This window comes from Bubalus bubalis, chromosome 16 (genome assembly GCF_019923935.1).
Source record: "Bubalus bubalis isolate 160015118507 breed Murrah chromosome 16, NDDB_SH_1, whole genome shotgun sequence".
In the NCBI taxonomy this organism is placed as follows: domain Eukaryota; kingdom Metazoa; phylum Chordata; class Mammalia; order Artiodactyla; family Bovidae; genus Bubalus; species Bubalus bubalis.
The window spans coordinates 79,968,805-79,985,854 of NC_059172.1; the positions used below are offsets into that span (position 1 = coordinate 79,968,805).

Here is a 17,050-nt window from a genome sequence, read left to right on the forward strand (position 1 = left end):
TATGCAGCACTGTTGATAAAACATCTAGGTTAAAGATGAAAAGTTTCTCCACAGTGAGGGACACCCAGAGAGGTTCACAGAGTTACATAGAGAAGAGAAGAGGGAGGAGAGAGTTAGAGGTGACCCGAATGAGATTAGGTGGAATCAAAAGAGGAGAGAGCAAGCTAGTCAGTTATCACTTCCTTATGTGCACTCCACAGTCTGGACCACTCAGAGATGTTCACGAAGTTATACAGAGAAGAGAAGAGGGAGGAAGGAGACAGAGGTGGCCAGGAGGATAAAAGGGGGGAATCAAAAGGAGAGAGACAGATCCAGCCACTAATCAGTTCCCTAACTGTTCGCCATTGTCTGGAACACACAGATTCACAGAGTTGGGTAGAGAAGAGAAGGGGGAGGGAGGAGACAGAGGTGACATGGTGGAGAAAAAGGAGGGTCCAAAGGGGAGAGAGCAGTCAAGCCAGTAATTCACTCCCAAGTAAAAATGGGTACTGAAGATTGGGTTCTTAAAGGTACAAAATTGATAACAAATACCAAAAAGCAAAGAGTAAAAGTCTAGAGTAGAGGTTGGATTTTCAAAAATACAATATTAAAGAAAATAAGAAGAAAAAAAAGTCACAAAAATTATTTTAAAAATATGTATATGAAGTTTGCTTTAAAAAACAGGGTCTTTTTTTTTTTAGCAAAGTAATAGTAGGTTATAAAAATGAAAATTAAAGGAGTAATGCTGCTGCTACTGCTGCCGCTGCTGCTAAGTCACTTCAGTCATGTCCGACTCTGTGCAACCCCATAGACAGCAGCCCACCAGGCTCCACTGTCCCTGGGATTCTCCAGGCAAGAACACTGGAGTGGACTGCCATTTCCTTCTCCAGTGCATGAAAGTGAAAAGTGAAAGTGAAGTCGCTCAGTCGTGTCTGACTCTTCGCGACCCCATGGATGCAGCCTACCAGGCTCTTCCATCCATGGGATTTTCCAGGCTAGATTACTGGAGTGGGTTGCCATTGCCTTCTCTGTAAAGGAGTAATAGAGGACTTAAAATTTTTTTTAATTAAAATTAAAAAAAAAGAATTATCGTAAAAATAGTAAAAATATATCTAGGACTTTCTCTGGTGTTGTTGTGGGCAGTGTGGGGTCAGTTCATTTTTGAATAGTTCCTTGTTCTGACTTATATTTCTCAAGATCTATAGGCCCCTTCCTACATAGCTGGTACTAACTACAGGGTTTTAACCTATTGCACCTGTCACTTCCAAGGCAGTTCCCTCTGTTTTAGCTTCTTCTATTTGGTGGTCTCTTCAGTGTCTGATTTCTGCCCTGACACAAGGGGGGCGGTGGTGGACACTTTTTTTAGGCTTACTTGTTCAGTCGCACTGTGGGGAGGGAGGGACACTGCAAACAAATAACACTGGCGTGTGCTCGCAGTGTCTCAGCCACACTGGGCCTGCCCCCACTCATGGGCCACACTGTTCAGGCTCTAGGTTGCTCTGCCAGGAACCGTCCGAGGCCTGCCCTGGGCTGCATGCACCTCCCACGTCTAAGCTGCTCAGGTTCAGGCACTCGGGTAGTTGTCAGAGGCGCAGACTTGGTTGCGCTTGCATTCTGTGTCCTTCCCAGGTCTGAGCAGCTCAGGTGATGAGGTGTTTGGCGAGTGTGGTCGCTGCAACTTATCGCCTCCCCTGTCCCTGCTGCTCAGTTTTCTGGGTGTACAACTGGCGCACATTCTCAGGCAGATGTTGACTGTCCAGAACCCCAAGAAATCTTAGTTAGCAAAGAAGCCTGCTTGCAGTTTGGTAGATAATGTCTCTCTGGGGCTGCGATTGCCCCCCTTCCGGCCCTGGCTGCCTGTCACAGGAGGGGGATGGTCTTCAGCCTGCTAGTTCTGTTCAGTCCTTTGTTCTGTGTGCGGGCCTGGCGGTTTCTTAGGTTAGGGCTTTTCCTGTGGTAGCTATCCCGCAGTCTAGTTTGCTAGCCCAAGGTAGTTCCCTTAGATTACCCTTGGGGCATTCAGGCCCAGTCCTGACTCTAAGCAATGCAGCCTGGGCCTCCCTGCCCAGCCCCAGCTTGCTAGTGGCGGGAGCAGGCATCTGTGCTGCTCCTCCACTGCGGGAGTTACCGTTGGGCTCCTAATCTGTGGGTTTTAATTATTTATTTATTTTTCCTCCCTGTTATGTTGCCCTCTGTGCTTCCAAGGCTTGGCACAGATTTTGCAGTGAGAGTGTTTCCTGGTGTTTGGAAACTTCTCTTTTTAAGACTCCCTTCCTGGGACGGAGCTCCATCCCTACCTCTTTTGTCTCTTTTTTTGCCTTTTGTATTTTTTCTTACCTTCTTTCAAAGACAATGGGCTGCTTTTCTGGGTGCCTGATGTCCTCTGCCAGAATTCAGAAGTTGTTTTGTGGAATTTACTCAGCGTTTAAATGTTCTTTTGATGAATTTGTGGGGGAGAAAGTGGTCTCTCCATCCTATTCCTCCACCATCTTAGGACCGCCCCCTTGGCAGGAAGCTTAACATGTGGAAACCATGTTGGTCATACAAACCTGTGTCATCTTGCCTCCCCATACCCTAACTCTGGGCTTCAGGAGCCTCAGCTATAAAAGCTGCCTTGGGAGAACCTCTTGTTCCTGTTCACTCTGGCAGTTCCGTGATTCCAAGTGACCTGGGACCTAACATCCCAGCATTGTCTAAGTGTTCCTGAAAACCAGCAGAGCATAAAGAGGTTTCATGCTCCATTGAGAAATATAAAGATGGGCCTGTTACTTGCGGCTGGAAAAACACATCACTTTCAATACAGAAAGAAGACAGAGGGTGAGGAATCAGACCACAGCAGTGAGTCTGAACTTCCAAACCCTAATAATTTTCCTCTTTTGAGGTTAGAAGCCAAGCAGTTTGAGAAAGAGTCACACAGACCACCTGGAAGATGAATGTCAAGAGCTTCAGCTTGTACTTGAGGCTCTGTCACCAAATCTGCCCATAACTCTAGGTGAGTGTCTTAAACCCCAAGGCCTCATTTTTTTATTGTAAAATGGTTGACTTGAGCAATGAATAAATGTGTTAGCAATAATAAATAATAAAGTTATATGTGAAAAGCAGGGAATAGAAAATCACTAAAGGCAACAGGAGAATATACAAGATTATGTCATGAGGATGTAACTTCTAGTCATTTGCTGAACAAATGTTTATTTCTTCTGCCAGGTATTATTCAAGGTGTGGGTATGGAAGCAGAAACAAAAATAAAGCAGATATTCTTACTTTCTTGGAGTGCAAATTTCTGTCAGGATAACAGTAAATAATCAGCCAAATAAGTGAAATATATAGCATGCACAGGATCCTGGAATGTTAGGTCCATGAATCAAAGTAAATGGGAAGTGGTTAAAAAAGAGATGGCAAGAGTCACTGACATTTTAGGAATCAGTGAACTAAAATGGACCAGAATGGGTGAATTTAATTCAGATGAGGGCTGTATAGTCCATGAAATTCTCCAGGCCAGAATGCTGGAGTGGGTAGCCTTTCCCTTCTCCAGGAGATCTTCCCAACCCAGGGATCAAACCCAGGTCTTCCACCTTGCAGGTGGGTTCTTTACCAGCTGAGCCAAAAGGGGAGCCCATTATATATATTGCTGTGGGCAAAACCCATTAGAAGAAATGGAGTAGCCATCATGGTCAACAAAAGAGTCCAAAATGCAGTACGTGGGTACATTCTCAACAATGACAAATGATCTCTGTTCATTTCCAAGGCAAACCATTCAATATCACAGCAATCCAAGTCTATGCCCCAATCACAAATGCCAAGAAGCTGAAGTTGAACAGTTCTCTGATGACCTACAAGACCTTTTAGAACTAACACCCAAAAAAGATGTCATTTTCATCATAGAGAACTGGAATGCAAAAGTAGAAAGTCAAGAGATACTTAGAGTAACAGGCAAATTTGGCCTTGGAGTACAAAATGAAGCAGGGCAAAGGCTAACAGAGTTTTGCCAAAAGAATGCACTGGTCATAGCAAACACCCTCTTCCAACAACACAAGAGAAGACTATACATGGACATCACCAGATGGTCAATACCAAAATAGATTGAGCATATTCTTTGCAACTGAAGATGGAGAAGCTGTATACAGTCAGCAAAAAGAATACCTGTAGCTGACTGTGGCTTAGATCATGAACTCCTTATTGCCAAATTCAGACTTAAGTTGAAGAATGTATGGAAAACCACTAGACCATTCAGGTACGACCTAAATCAAATCCCTTATGATTATACAGTGGAAGTGACAAATAGATTCAAGGGATTAGATGTGATAGACAGAGTGCCTGAAGAACTATGGATGGCAGTTCATAACATTGTACAGGAGGTGGTGATCAAAATCATCTGCAAGAAAAAGAAATGCAAAAAGACAAAATGGTTGTCTGAGGAAGGCTTACAAATAGCTGAGAAAAGAAGAGAAGTGAAAGGCAAAGGAGAAAAGGAATGATATATCCATCTGAATGAGGAGTTCCGAAGAATATACAAAGGAGAGATAAGAAAGCCTTCCTCAGTGATCAATACAAAGGAAAAGAGGAAAATAATAGAATGGGAAAGACTAGAGATCTCTTCAAGAAAGAGACACCAATGGGATGTTTCATGCAAAGATGAGTACAGTAATGGACAGAAATTATATGGACCAAACAGAAGCAGAAGATATTAAGAAGAGGTGGCAAGAATACACAGAAGAACTGTACAAAAAAGATCTTAATGATCCAGATAACCACGATGGTGTGATCACTCACCCAGAGCCAGACATCCTGGAATGCAAAGTCAAGTGGGCTTTAGGAAGCATCAATAGGAACAAAGCTAGTGAAGGTGATGGAATTCCAGCTGAGCTATTTCAAATCCTGAAAGATGATGCTGTGAAAGTGCTGCACCCAATATGTCAGCAAATCTGCAAAATTCAGCAGTGGCCACAGGACTGAAAAAGGTCAGTTTTCATTCCAATCCCAAAGAAAGGCAATGCCAAAGAATGTTCAGACTACCACACAATTGTACTCATTTCACATGCTAGTAAATTAATACTCAAAATTCTCCAAGCTAGGCTTCAACAGTATGTGAACTGAGAACTTCCAGATGTTCAAACTGGTTTTAGAAAAGGCAGAGGAACCAGAGATCAAATTGCCAACATCCATTAGATCATAGAAAATACAAGAGAATTCCAGAAAAACATCTACATTTGCTTCATTGACTATGCTAAAACCTTTGACAGTGTGGATCTCAACAAACTGTGGGAAATTCTTAAAGAGATGAGAATACAAGACTATCTCACCTGCCTCCTGAGAAACCTGTATGGAGGTCAAGAAGCAAGAGTTAGAACCAGACATGGAATGATGGACTAGGAGTACATCAAGGCTGTTTATTGTCACCCTGCTTATTTAACTTATATGCAGATGAAGCACAAGCTGGAATCAAGATTGCTGGGAGAAATAGCAATAACCTCAGATATGCAGATGACATCACTCTTATGGCAGAAAGTGAAAAGGAACTAAAGAGCCTCTTGATGAAAGTGAAAGAGGAGAGTGAAAAAGCTGGCTTAAAACTCAGCCTTCAAAAAACTAAGATCATGGCATGCGGTCCCATCACTTCACGGCAAATAGATGGGGAAACAATGGAAACAGTGACACTTTCTTTCCTGGGGCTCCAAAATCACTGCAGATGGTGACGGCAGCCATGAAATTAAAAGATGCTTGCTCCTTGGAAGAAAAGCTATGACAAACCTAGACAGTATATTAAAAAGCAGAGACATTACATTGTCAAAAAAGATCCATCTAGTCAACGCTATGGTTTTTCCAGTAGTCATCTACAGATGTGAGAGTTGGACTATAAAGAAGACTGAACTCCAAAGAACTAATGCTTTTGAACTGTGGTGTTGGAGAAGACTCTTGAGAGTCCCTTGGACTGCAAGGACATCAAACCAGTCCTTCCTAAAGGAAATCAGTCCTGAATATTCATTGGAAGGACTGATGCTGAAGCTGAAGCTCCAATACTTTGGCCACCTGATGAGAAGAGCGGACTCATTAGAAAAGACCCTGATGCTGGGAGGGATTGAAGGCAGGAGGAGAAGCAGATGACAGAGGATGAGATGGTTGGATGGTATCACCAAGTGAATGGTTATGAGCCTGAGCAAGCTCCAGGAGATGGTGAAGGACAGGGAAGCCTGGCATGCTGCTGTCTGTGGGGTCACAAAGAGTCAGACACGACTGAACCACTGAACAACAACAGTAGCGTGACAGATGGTGACAAATGCTGCAGAGAAAAAGTGCAGGAACAACACACAGAGTGTTCAGGAAGGGGTCGGGGGCAGGAGGGTGGGTGTTGCACATTCCTGAATAGAAGGAATGAGCCAAGGCTGTGAGAAATGGAGCCCTCCAGCAGAGGAACGGCAAGCACCAAAATCACTAGGAACCATAGGAACACTCGAGGGCTACAGCTGGTGGGCTAGGTGGCGAGTAGCAGGAAATAAGCCCAAAGATTTAACAGAGGACAGATTGTATAAAGCTTTGTAGGACTTTAACATTTACTCAGGAGAGATAGGACAAACTGGAGGATTTTGAACAAAGGAATAAATCAACTCAGTGTTCAAAAAGAACACTCTGGTTCAGTGAGGAGAACACAAAAGCTGTATCAGTTAAGAATATCAGTTAAGAAGCTATTTACAGGGACTTCCTGATGGTCTAGGGGTTAAGAATCCACTTTGCAGTGCAGGGGAGGAGGGTTCAATCCTTGGTTGAGGACTAGCATCCCACAAGCCACGGAGCAACTAAGCCGGTGTGAGGCCACTCCTGAGCCTGTGCGCCACAACTACTGAAGCCAGGACACCACAACTAGAGAGCCGAATGCCACAGTGAGAGATGCTGCACGATGCAGCAAAGGTCCCAATCCAGCCCAATCAATTATTTTATAAAGAGGCTATTACAATAAGGGGAGATGATAAGAACTGGGATCAAGATGATAGCAGTCCAGATGGGGAGAAAGGTCGTATTCTGTATATTTAAAAAGATAAACAGATTTTGCTAATGGATTAGATGCAGATTCTGAGAGGAAAAAAAGAGTCAAGAACAGCTTGAAGATTTTTTTTGGCAAGAATAACTGTAAACCTGAGGTTGGCATTTCCTGAAATGAAGACCGCAGGAAGAGGAGACATGAAGAAAAAGACTGGGGCTTATTAAGTGTGAGACGTTAAGCATACAAATAGAGATGTTGCAAAGAGTTGGATTTACTATCCTCGAGTTCAAAACAGAGGTTGTCAGAACTAGAAATATGGCATCTGGGAGTCTTCTGTGTATCGGTGGTGTTTAAAGTGATGAGGTCAGAGAAGATCACTGAGAAGGAAAGGAGTTACTGGAGAGTTCAGAGTACCGAGGGTGGACCAGTCAAATGATGACTAAACGCGGAGGTTGTTAGGGAATTAGACAAGAGATTCTTCACTGACAACCTAATTGAAATGGCTTCAAGAGAGAACTGGCGGAAAGAAACTGGAGACAGCTGGTATAGATCACTCTTTCAAGGGCTTCTGTGGTAGAGCAAAGCAGAGACTTGAGGCAGATCTGGACTTGAGGCAAAGTTGCCGAGCTGCTGTTGCTGCTAAGTCGCTTCAGTCATGCCCGACTCTGTGCGACCCCATAAGTGGCAGCCCACCAGGCTCCCCCATCCCTGGGAATCTCCAGGCAAGAGCGAGGGTTTTATTTTGAAGCTGGACTATTCTACAGTATGTTTGCCTTCTGATAGAAATAATAAAGGAGGAGGAAGAAAAGGGGAAATAAAGGAAGGAAGGAAGGGAGGAAGAAAAGCAAATAGAAGAAGACGGGGAGAACAAGGCAAGCAAGAGGGGGTGAGAAGGATTGAAGAGGGAAGGAAGAGGATGCAGGGGAGGAGGAGGAGTAAAAATTAATAGCATCCTGAGAAAGAAGAGAAGTATATATCCAAAATCAGAAATGGAAATGGGGACACTACTGTCAGTCATCATAAATAAAAATGATCATTATCCTTTACTGTGAACAACTGTAAACCAACAAATTAGATAACCTTGGTAAAATGAACCAATTCCTACAAACACACAAATTATCTACCTAAACTGATTCAAGAAGAAATAGAAAATCTCAACACTTATAACAAGTAAAGAGATTGAATCAGGAATCAAAAAATCTCCTAACAAAGAAAAATCTAGGACCAGACAGCTTTATTGGTGAATTCTACCAGACATTGAAAAAGAACTAACTCCAATCTTTTTCAAATTCTTGCAAAGAGTAGAAGAGGAGAGAAAACATCCTAATTTATACTATGAAAAAAGTACTACCTTAGTCTTTATCTAGTGTGAAACACTGATAAAAACATCAGAAAAAGAGAAAATTACAGATCAATATCCTTGATGAATATAGATGCAAAGATCCTCAAGAGAATACTAGGAAATTGAATCCAACAGACTATGACAAGAATTGTATACCATGACCAAATGAAATTTATTCCATGAATTCAATGGTGGTTCCACAAAAGAAAATTAATCAATGTAATATATCACATTAATAGAATGAAAGGAAAAAAACCCCACCTGATCATCTCAACTGACACAGAAATAGCATTTTACAAACTCCAACCCCCTTCATGATAAGAAGTGAAGGGGAGTGAATTAGGAATAGACTAGAACTTCCTCCATATGATAAAGCACATTTATGAAAGACCCATAGGTTTAAAAAAAAATTAGTTTTGAAGGACTAGAAGCTTTCCTCCTTTAAGGTCATGAACAAAATAAGGATGCCTTCTTTCACCAGCCATTCAATGTTGTAATGGAAGTTGTAGCCAGAGGAAAAAAATTAAATAAGTAGAAGACATCCAAACTGGAAGGAAAGAAGTAAAATTGTCTCTATTCACATATAACACAATCCTATATAGAGAAAATTCTAAAGAATCCACAAGAAAGCTAGTAGAACTAATAAAGGAATGTAGCAAAACTTCAGGGTATAAGATCAATGCACAAAAAATCAGTTGTGTTTATATATACTAGCAATAATCTGTAAAGGAATTAAGAAAGCAATTCCATTTACAATTACATCTAAAACAGTAAATATTTGGGAATAAATTAACCAAGGAGATGAGTGATACACTGAAAACCAGAAAATATTGCTGAAAGAAATATAAGAGGATCTAAATAAACAAAAATGCATCCTATGTTCATGGTACAAAATTTAATATTGTTAAAAGTGATCTACAGATGCAATGCAATTGCTGTCAAAATTCCTACAGACTAATTTCCAGAAATGAAAAAGTCATTCCTTTAATTCATGTGGAAAAAAGCCTCAAAGAGCAAAAAATAATACTGAAAAAGAGCTAAATTGGAGCACTCACACTTTCCAATTTCAAAACTTGTTACAAAGCTACAGTAATTGCAGTAGCATGATTATGGCATAAGTTTAGACATAATGGAAAAGAATTGAGAGTTCAGAAATAAACCCAGACATCTATGGTCAATTGACTTTTGACAAGAGTGCCAAATATATTCAATGGCAATGAATAATCTCTTCACAGATGTTGCGGGACATTGGACTTACTCTATGCAAAAGATTAAAGTTGAACCTCCTACTTCACATCATATACAAAAATTAATTTATAATTGATCAGTGACATAAAAATCATTAAATTCTTAGACAAAACCAGGAGTAAATCTTCATGACCTAGGATTTGGTAATGGATTCTTAGATATGATACTAAAAGCAGAAACAACAAAAGGAAAAACTAAATTTAATTTTTTCAAAATTAAAAAATTTTCTGCATCAAAGTATTATCAAGAAAGTGAAAAAAAAAACAAGCTAAAGGTTGATAGAAAGTATTTAAAATCGTATATATGATAAAAGTTTAATATCTCAAACATATAAAGAATTCATATAACTCAACAATACAATTCAGTCTGAAAAATATTGGACTTGAGTAGACATTTCTCCAAAGATAAAAATATGAAATAAGTATGTGAAAAGATTCTAAACATCACTGGTCATTAAAGAAATGTAAGCAGAATCACTTTGTAGCTATTAAAATGATTACAATCAATTAAACAAAAAAATAAGTGTCAGCAGTAGCAAGGATGGAGAAGGCAATGGCACCCCACTCTAGTTCTCTTGCCTGGAAAATCCCATGGATGGCGAAGCCTGGTAGGCTGCGGTCCATGGGGTCGCTAAGAGTTGGACGCGACTGATCGACTTCACTTTCACTTTTCACTTTCATGCATTGGAGAAGGAAATGGAAACCTACTCCAGTGTTCTTGCCTGGAGAATCCCAGGGACGGAGGAGCCTGCTGGGCTTCCTTCTATGGGGTCGCACAGAGTCGGACACGACTGAAGCAACTTAGCAGTAGCAGTAGCAAGGATGGAGAAAAATTGGAACTCTCATGCATTTCTGATGGAAATGTAAAATGGTACACCTACTATGGAAAACATTTTGGTGGTTCCTCAAAGCGCTATACATAGAATTACCATATTCTATCCAGTAATTCCACTCCTAAGCATTTACTCAACATAATTAAAGACAGGAAGTCAAACATTCACAATAGCCAAAAGGTGTAAACAACCCAAATATTTATCAACAGATGAATAGATATAGAAAATGTGGCTTATGTATGTAATAAAATATTGTTCAGTCACAAAACAGAAGTTCTGATACATGCTACAACATGGACGAATTTGAAAACATCACACTATTAGCAAGACACAAAAGGCCAGACATTATGTAAATCCTTTTTTATGAAACATCTAGAATAGATGTCAAATTCGTAGAAACAGAAAATAAATTAGAGGTTTCCAGGGGCTGAGAGTGGAGAAAAATGAGGAGTTATTGCCTCAAAATTATAGAGTTTCTGTCTAAAGTGATGGAAATTCATGGAAATAGAGAGGATGGTTGCACTACATTGTGAATATAGTTACTGCCATTGAGTTGAATGGTTAAAGTGACAAATTTGTTATATATATGTGTGTGTGTGTATATATATATATATATCTTACCACAATTAAAAAAATTAATAATGTAATATGCAAAAAATTGAATTATATACTTTAAATGGATAAATTATATGGTATGTGAATTATATCTCAATAAAGCTGTTTAAAAAAGTAATGATGCAGTACACAGTGAAAATTGCTAGAGTCCTGTCCTCGTGTAGGCAAGAAAAGATGTGATTTACTACATGAAGGGGCTTGGCTTAAACAGGAATGTGTATAATTCATCCATAGTAACATGGATGTAAGTCAAAGAATAGGGACGCAAATGCAGGTAGTAGGTTTGGTGTCGGGAGCAGGTTTACCAGTCTCAGCTGTAGTAAAAGTATGTCAAGTTGCATCTTACAGTGTTTCTTTCTTTCTGCCTTGTGGGCCCTTGGTTTTTCTTCCCCTACCCAACATCACTGGATTATGTTTCTTATAGGGGTATACAATGCCTTAACGCATTTTGAATTGCCATAGAACCTAGGGTCATATGTTCTGAAAACATTCTGAATGAATGAGTGAGCAAATTATGAATACAACAGACAACTGGCTCTCGAGAGTTTAGTTGGTTTTCATTTTCCATCCTCAGTTCAGTTCATATTCTCTACTTCTGTGTCATATATAAACCAAACTATGTTTGGTGAGAAACCTCCTCAGCACCCATTCTAATGTAGTTGTGCGATAATATTCTCCCATTTCTGTTGGAAAACAGTTTTTGTTGTCCCCATATGGCAATCAGGCAGTGTGAGCTGGCGAGTTCACAGCACCAGCGTCCCACTCACGGCCTCCTTGTGGGCCCTAGCAGTGGACAAGCAGGAAACAAGAGCAACGCTGATGCAGAGAAGACAGATGAAGGAGAGAAAGAGGACAGAGTTGTCCTCTTTACTCAACAAGCTGATCAGAAGCAACTCTACTGATAACACAAACCAGGTGGAAAACCTACAACAAGATCCAAACTCCTCCCTACACTCAGTAAGTCTTGTGAGGAGTCTGTAGCATGGGCTTCATCTATCCATCCAAAATGCAAGAGAACACGCTGCCTTTGATATTTGCTGAAGCCCTGCAGAACTTAGTTGCCCTGTCTTAGTCTGGAGCAGCTAAAACAGCTGCCTTTGTGTTAGTCGTGCAGTTGGATGCCCCACTGTCTGTGCCTCTCCCAGACTTATAAGCTGGTCTTTCAAATGGGAAAAGTGATTGAGCAGAAGGAAAACTTTTACCCTGAACTCAAGATAGCTTATGCTGTTCAAGGCAATAAATTGGGCACCAGGGTCAGAGATCAGGGAGCACCTTATCCCTGGTACAATTCTGGACTGGTACTACAAGCTCAAGTTCATTGACTCCAAGATCAAGGTTTGATCTGGATGAAGTTGACATGATGATAGCTACTCACCACCATCAAGATCAGAGCACCTGCATCCAAAGGATGCTACCCAGCAACTGCCAGATGCTGCTTTCCCCTAATACCATTGAAGACTCTATGGAAATTTGTCCCAGAATCAAACATCCAACTGAAGTGGAAGGAGGAGACAGTGGATATCATGCAGCAGTAATACATGCTGTGCAGCAATAGAAATGGGAAGTTTCAGGCCTTGTGTAGCCTCCATGGGCCATCACCGTTGCTTAAAAAGGCAACCAGGTGAAATGTGGTGAAATCATGGTGGAGCAGAGGGCTGCCATAACTGAGTGCCTGAGATGGAAAAGAGAAGGTTCTGGCGGCCACCAACATGTATGCCCTTATTGTTGTTATACAGATGTATAACCTGAAGTTAAACAGGCATCTGTCATCATCAAGGCTGACCTTTCCCTTTACAAGGACAGGAATCTGGACAATGGGACCTACTTGCACTGTGTTAGGCATACAGGCCTCTTTGACAAGAAAAGCTGGTCAGTGAACATGGTTGACAGCAGGCACAGCATGATCATCCTGAACCAAAGCCACGTAATAAGAGCATAGACAGACCGGACATGCTGATGTGGAGGGACAGAAGTTAGCCACCCGAGGAACTCCACACCATGGTACTTGCTCTCTCCCTGAACATATATTCTGAACATCTATGTTCATAGTGGTCAGGATACAGACAGGTGCAATCAAGGGACTAGGCGGGCTATAGCCATTCATCTGTCTAAGGCAAAAATAATTGCCAAAGTTTTTACTTCATCTTTATTTGGAATCTTCGTGTGGAATAGTCGGAGCAAATAATAGTACTGTGCACTTCCTCAAAGCTGGCCAAGGCTGTTGGTACCCACAGAGCGACAGACCAAAGATGAGATGAAACTGAGTTGCAAGAGAAATATAAAACCCCAGTCAAGAGGAGTCCTCTTCAGTTTGTTGATACAGAATGGTTACTTTATCTAGGACCAGGCCTAGAATACGGCTCTTCTGTGATGAGCATTACTCCAATCTCAGACCTTCCTTGGAGCCATTTCTGGGTTTTAGGACCAGATCTTTCCCCAGGAAGAAAAGGGGAGGATGCCAGCCCCCAGGTGGTTTCCTTGTGATATTACAAACACTGCGGAGACCAACAGACGGCCCCACATTTCCCCAGTGGGCGCTTGACTCTGTTGAGTCTTCTTCATGCTTCCGGCCAACTCTGAGCCTTCCCCGCAGTCTTGTAAGAAGAGAAGAAATTTTTTGCCTCACCATCCAAAGTCCTGTCCTCACCAACCCTGAAATAACTATAAACAAAGGCAATAATTAAAGGAGTTTAGACTCAAAACAAAACAAAATGAAAAAACAATTTTTGTTTTTTCAGCATCTTTTCATCAAGAGTTTCTCACTGCAAAGAGTGGGATGAAAAATCTTGGGGGCAAAATAACACAGCCTTTGGAGAACTGGATATCTAATTGCAGGGAAAACATACATGAGACTGATTTAAACTATTTATAAATAGTATGACAAACAAATGCTAAATAATGTGACAACTGATGTAAGCTCCAGAGAAGGCAATGGCAACCCACTCCAGTACTCTTGCCTGGAAAATCCCATGGATGCAGGAGCCTGGTAGGCTGCAGTCCATGGGGTCGCTAAGAGTCGAGCACGACAGAGTGACTTCACTTTCACTTTTCACTTTCATGCATTGGAGAAGGAAATGGAAACCCACTCCAGTGTTCTTGCCTGGAGAATCCCAAGGACGGGGGAGCCTGGTGGGCTGCAGTCTATGGGGTCGCACAGAGTCGGACACTACTGAAGCGACTTAGCAGCAGCAGCAGCAGATGTAAGCTCCTTAGGGCTTCCACCTTTTGGGCCTTTAGAGTCAGGTAGGATCAGTCAGAAAAGAATTCTGGGAGCAACAGAATTCTTTGGGAGCAACAGCAACAGGCTGTTCCAAAGATAAGGAACATCAGATCAGATCAGATCAGTCACTCAGTTGTGTCCGACTCTTTGCGACCCCATTGAATTGCAGCACGCCAGGCCTCCCTGTCCATCACCAACTCCCGGAGTTCACTCAAACTCATGTCCATCGAGTCAGTGATGCCATCCAGCCATCTCATCCTCTGTCGTCCCCTTCTCCTCCTGCCCCCAATCCCTCCCAGCCTCAGAGTCTTTTCCAATGAGTCAACTCTTCTCATGAGGTGGCCAAAGTACTGGAGTTTCAGCTTAAGCATCATTCCTTCCAAAGAACACCCAGGGCTGATCTCCTTCAGAATGGACTGGTTGGACCTCCTTACAGTCCAAGGGACTCTCAAGAGTCTTCTCCAACACCACAGTTCAAAAGCATCAATTCTTCGGCGCTCAGCCTTCTTCACTGCAGCCATGAAATTAAAAGACGCTTACTCCTTGGAAGGAAAGTTATGACCAACCTAGATAGCATATTCAAAAGCAGAGACATTACTTTGCCAACAAAGGTTCATCTAGTCAAGGCTATGGTTTTTCCTGTGGTCATGTATGGATGTGAGAGTTGGACTGTGAAGAAGGCTGAGCACCGAAGAATTGATAAGGAACATAGATTTCAGCAAAGAAAGTAAAGACTTCCTCACTAGGATAAATGACTAAGACATATAGAGGTATGAGAAAGACAAGTGAGGAAGAGGAGCTACAGGGTGTAAGTAGAAAGTATGTAAGTTTTCTTTTAATAAGCCTTAAAGTTAATGTCAAATGCTTCAAACTTTAAGTCATCATTCTTGAGTAATATTTAGTTTGAAGTATAATATACTGAGAAACTTAATTCACAAATGATTCACTAATTGAATCATACTACCCAAGAAATGTTTTTATACACTCAAAGGAACTTACTAAATGTTATTATTCTACTTTGTGTTCTTATAAAATCTAAATGTCATCACAGCATTTTTTTTGGAAATGGTATTAGGTCTAACCTTTATTGGGTACTTTCTATGTTCCACACACTATTTTACATGCTTCATATATATTTCAGTTAATTCTTGCAACCATCCTATAAGGTGAGCCTTATTAACTTCCCTTTTTATAGCTGAGGTATGGAAAGGATAACTTAATAGTCTCAAGGTCACATGATGGGTCAGGATTTGAATCCAGGATGAATCTGCTTTTCACATGATGTGAGGTACCTCCTTCAAAGCGTCGGTTATAGTCAGACAAATATTTATCTCAATAGAATCACTTGATGAGGACAAATTTATACACCAAAAATGGAGGAACTAGGGACCAAGAGGAAAGTGAGGTAGAGGAAAAAGCAACAGAATTAAGAATTAAGTTGAATTATATCAGATAATTCAATATGAATATCATATAACCATAATTTTTTTCTTTGCTGAACAGTCGTAGCCAACAAGAGATTTACTGAGCCATGTAAGTGGAATGAATCAAGTTATTGCCTTAGAGGTGTCTCTAATCTAGTAGGGGAGCAACAATGATAATGATGCTTTATCTCAAGCTAATTGAAGTAAATCCTATTCTTGAGGCACAAGCACTGTGAGAACAAGAAGAAAAAGTACCAACTCTGAGTAGATGATGGAGAGAACTTCAAAGAGGTGCAGGCCTTTGAGCTGAGCTTTAGGACATAAGTAGGGTTTTCAGTAGGTAAAGTCTTGGGGAATCAGTCTGGGCACAGACAAAGGGTAGAGGTGTGGAGGGTCACAGAACAGTCTGATGGGAACACCGCATGAGGGGAGACAGGTGTGGAACTGGACACCGGAGAGGCCCTGGAGTCCTGGTAGTAGAGAACCCTGAACGCCACCATATTGAAGTGTAGAAACTTAATTTTTAGGTAATGAAATTTTGGCTTGTGTTTTGAGCTATAATGTAAAAGTGAAAACTAGGTCCACATCTCAATCATCTCTGAATTCACAGCATCTTATACAACATCTAGAACACAACAGACACACACAAGAATGGATGGATGGTTGGATGGATGGAAGGGACAGACTCAGTACAAGTTTTAGAATTTCAAATGTCAACATGATTGCCAGGGAGGAGGATGAAAAGAAGGGATAGTTAGGGAATTTGAGATGAATATGTACATGCTGCTCTATTTTAAATGGATAACCAACAAGGACCTACTGTGTAGCACAGGGAACTCTGCTCAGTGTTATGTGGCAGCCTGGATGGGAGGAGAGTTTGGGGGAGAATGGATACATGTATATGTATGGCTGAGTCCCTTCGCTGTTTGCCTGAAACTACTACAACATGGTTAATTGGCTATATAGTAGTACAAAATAAAAAGTAAAAAACGAAATACAAATGACAGAAGCTAGTGACTAACTGAATATTGGAGCATTAGGAAAGTCCAGGATGACTTGAAGGCTTCTCGCACAGATTATAGGGGGCACAAAAAGGATGTGCTGGTTTGGGGAGGTAAGAAATATTTTGATAAACCTGCCACCCTGACATAAAAGTGTGGAGCTGGGGGAGCACACAGCACAGAAGAGGCAGGAGAGCATCACAGTGGGTGAGCACAGTCAGGAAGCCTCTGTCAGTGATCAGTCCTTGAGCCCAGGGAAGCTTCTTCTAGGCTTTGCTCAGGGATACCAGAGGAATACCAGTGTGGGGGCAGGTAGGGAGAAAGCGATGTCCTTTAGAGCGCCCCTCATCCCACGCTGAGGTTTACCTAAGAGAGCCATCCGTACCTCTCTCTCTACTTACCTCCTTGCTACC

General features: G+C 41.5%; 1 pseudogene; it reads left to right on the plus strand.

The window, feature by feature from the left end:
- The first annotated feature begins 11,804 nt into the window (after positions 1-11,804).
- LOC112579524 lies at positions 11,805-12,931 on the plus strand (annotated as a pseudogene).
- Positions 12,932-17,050: the final 4,119 nt, after the last annotated feature.